Below are 3900 nucleotides of genomic sequence, written 5' to 3' on the forward strand. Positions count from 1 at the left end.
TCTAAAAAAAAAAAAAAAAAAAAAAGAATTAATTCAGCCAGGTGCAGTGGCTCACACTTGTAATCCCAGCACTCTGGGAGGCCAAGGCGGGCAGATCACCTGAGGTCAAGAGTTCGATACCAGCCTGGCCAACACGGTGAAACCCCATCTCTACTAAAAATACAAAAAAATTAGCCAGGCATGGTGGTGGGCGCCTGTAATCCCAGCTACTTGGGAGGCTGAGACAGGAGAATCACTTGAACTCAGGAGGCGGAGGTTGCAGTGAGCCCAGATCACGCCATTGCACTCCAGCCCGGGCAACAAGAGCGAAACTCCGTCTCAAAAAAAAAAAAGAATTAATTTTAGTTGAAAATAACTTTAGAAGACTTAGAATAATGATTATTTGTTTCAATCCAGACTTCAAAAACGTATAAGCACTTAAACACTAACAGACGTTTTTAAGGAAGTCTTGCATATAGAATACAGGGTAGAAATAACGTTCAGTGCATTAAGAGTAAAAGCGTAACTGCTTTTATACTAAGACACTAAGACAATGATTATGACAATACAACCACCACCATTACCATAGTTTCCAACGGCATTTTACAACCAATAAGCTTCCACATACATATCATTCTGTCCTCACAATAAGGTGAGGGGGAGGCACAGACGGTACAGGTATCCTTTTTAACAACTGACGAAAATGAGGCTCAGGTGACACATCAAGATGTCAACTGATAATAGGGAGCCCCCCATGAGGCCATCAGTACAGGCTGGGAGAGAGAAAGCAGGGTGACAGCAGTGGGAACCATGGGCATTTGAGTCACTTCCTCATGTAATTTACCTGTGCCTTCAGGACCTGCTCAAGCCCAATCACATATATACCACTTCCATCTGATGATGGAATGCTGCTGTGCACACCCAACTTAGGCTGGATGGGTGAGAAAGCACCCAGTTCATGACAGGCAGTTCAGGTCACACGGTAAATTGCTGACCCATAGTCAAACGTTCAGTTTCTACGAAGGCCCAGAGCTGTCTCTCAAAAGAAGAGTAGTTATCTGCAGAAGATGGTAGGGCCTTGCTCCAAAATCCTAAAGGCCTCTGCTGTGATTCACCTATGGGGGTCTGCCAGAGGCTCCAAACAGCATCTCTGTCTGCCACTGACACCTCAAGCACCACTGGATCTGCTGAGTCATAGGACGCAAGTGGCAGAACAGCTTGCACTGCAGCCTGGACCTGTTGCAGAGCCTTGTCCTATCCTGGACCCCTCTCAAAACTGACAGCCTTTCGGGTCACGGGATAAATGGGCCAGAGTCACACACCCAAATGAGGAATGCATTGCCTCCAAATCCCAGGTGATCCACTAGGTGTTGTGCCTCTCTCTTGGTTGTAGGAGGGGCCAAACACAGCAACTTATCCTTTATCTTAGAAAGAGTATCCTGACAGCCCCACACCACTGGACCCCTAAACATTTCACTGACGTAGAAGGTCCCTGAATGTATTTCAGATTTATCTTCCACCCCCTGGCACACAAATGTCTCACCAGTAAGTCCAGTGTGTTTGCTACTTCTCACTCACTGAGTCCAATCTGCATAACGTCATCAATGTAATGTACCAGTGTGATATCTTGTGGAAGGGAAAGTGATCGAGATCTCCGCAAACAATATTACGACACAGAGCTGGAGAGTTGATATACCCGAAGTAGGACAGTGAGGGTATACTGCTGGCCTTGCCAGCTGAAGGCACATTGCTTCTGGTGGGCCTTACGGACAGGAATGGAGAAAAGGGCATTTGCCAAGTCAATGGCTGCACACGAGGTCCCAGGAGATATGTCAATTTGCTCAAGCAACGAAACCACATCTGGCACAGCAGCTACAATCGCAGTCACCACTTGGGTAAGCTTACGATGATCCACTGACATCCTCCAATATTCATCCGTCTTCTGCACAGGCCAAACAAGACAGTTCAATGGGAACATGGTGGGAACCACCACCCCTGCATCTTTCAAGTTCTTGATGGTGGCACCAATCTCTGCAGTCCCTCCAGGAGTGCGATATTGTTTCTATTTACTATTTTTCTAGGTACAGCCAGCTCTGATGGCTTTCATTTGGCCTTTCCCACTGTAACAGCTCTCAGCCTACTGGTCAGGGAGCCAATGTGGGGACTCTGCCAGATGCTAATTATGCCTATTCCAATTATGCACTGGGTCCCATTCTTTCCCAATCAATGCTCTCATTTTAACAGTGACACCGCTGAGGCTGAGCGTGCACCTTTCATTGGAGGTCAGCCACTCACGTGATAGGAGCTTGTGTCTGATCTTCCACAATTTCAGCCCTTTGTCTAAAGGAGGTAAGACTCTCACCCAGGGCAATCTCGGAAGACGTGAGGCTAAGTGTGCATTTCTGGAGACAGAATCCCTGAGCTCATCCTCTTCTTTCATCAATCTGTCCAGCAAACTTAGGAGCACCAACCAACTTCATTACAGTCCTTGGTTCTCCACATATGGCCAAAGGTATCACGTATGGAGTCACTCAACTCCTCGATTCTCAAGAGAGGTGAATCGGGAATATCAAGTGCATTTACTTTGCACAACACTCTTAACAGTTCACGCCAAGGACTATCAGTGTTCTCCATACTATTAGAAGTAGACTCCTTAGCATTTTTGGGTCTAGTAAGATTAAACAGTCAACTCCCAAAACTACAAAACCGACTAAAGGAATCCATCCTTAAAATTCTGTTCCTCAAATGCCGGGCGCAGTAGCTCATGCCTGTAACCCCAGCACTTTGGGAGGCCAAGGAGGGGAGATCACGAGGTCAGGAGTTCCAAGAGCAACCTGGCTAACATGGTGAAACCCCGTCTCCACTAAAAATACAAAAATTATCTGGGTGCGGTGGCTACTCGGCAGGCTGAGGCAGGAGAATTGCTTGAACCCGGGAGGCAGAGGTTGCAGTGAGCCAAGATTGCACCATTGCACCCCAGCACGGGTGACAGAGCAAGACTCTGTCTCAGAAAAACAAACAAACAAACAAAATATATATATATATATATATATAGTTCCTCTAGAACCCCTTCTGGTATCAAAATCTGTATGAGTCAGGGTTCTCCAGAGGGACAGAAACAATCGGGTATACGTATATATAAAAGGGAGTTTATTAAGGAGAATTCGCTCACACAATCACAAGGCAAAGTTCCATGACAGGCCGTCTGCAAGCTGAGGAAGAAAGAAGCCAGGAGTGGCTCAGTCTTCTTCTTAGCTGACTCCACAGTAATACCTGAGCTTCATATTTAGGACAGTGCTGATGCTGCACTGATGTGCTCAAATCCTATGTGAAAAAACAGATTTGGTGCAGTGGCTCACACCTGTAATCCCAACATTTCAGGAGGCCAAGGCAGGTGGATTGCCTGAGCTCAGGGGTTCAAGACCAGACCGGGCAACACGGCAAAACGCTGTATCTATATTAAAAACAAAACAGGCCGGGCGCGGTGGCTCAAGCCTGTAATCCCAGCACTTTGGGAGGCCGAGACGGGCGGATCACGAAGTCAGGAGATCGAGACCATCCTGGCTAACACAGTGAAACCCCGTCTCTACTAAAAAATACAAAAAACTAGCCGGGCGAGGTGGCGGGCGCCTGTAGTCCCAGCTACTCGGGAGGCTGAGGCAGGAGAATGGCATGAACCCGGGAGACGGAGCTTGCAGTGAGCCGAGATCCGGCCACTGCACTCCAGCCTGGGCGACAGAGCGAGACTCCGTCTCCAGAAAAAAAAAAAACAAAAAACAAAAAACTTGTTCATATAATGGAAAAAGTATTTTCATATGCTGAAACATTTGGTAAATTAATTTAGCCTTCAGTAAATGAATTCCAAGCCTAATGAATTTGGAAAAGGTACTATTTTCTTTTTTTTTTTTTTTTTTTAGACGG

The 3900-nt window shown here is 46.6% G+C and overlaps 2 protein-coding genes across 2 annotated transcripts in view; one reads left to right on the forward strand and one right to left on the reverse strand.

The window, feature by feature from the left end:
• The window catches only part of ZZEF1 (zinc finger ZZ-type and EF-hand domain containing 1), a 143076-nt gene that overhangs the window by 117822 nt on the left and 21354 nt on the right, over positions 1 to 3900 (reverse strand). The gene's annotated exons all lie outside the window — the stretch shown is intronic.
• LOC112609821 (neuferricin) overlaps positions 3453 to 3900 on the forward strand; it is a 36660-nt gene continuing 36212 nt past the window's right edge. The window contains exon 1 of the mRNA XM_025362956.1: positions 3453 to 3507. The gene's annotated coding sequence lies outside the window, so the exon portion shown is untranslated. The remainder of the gene's footprint in view (positions 3508 to 3900) is intronic.

The sequence above is a fragment of the Theropithecus gelada genome, chromosome 16, assembly GCF_003255815.1.
Source record: "Theropithecus gelada isolate Dixy chromosome 16, Tgel_1.0, whole genome shotgun sequence".
In the NCBI taxonomy this organism is placed as follows: Eukaryota; Metazoa; Chordata; class Mammalia; order Primates; family Cercopithecidae; genus Theropithecus; species Theropithecus gelada.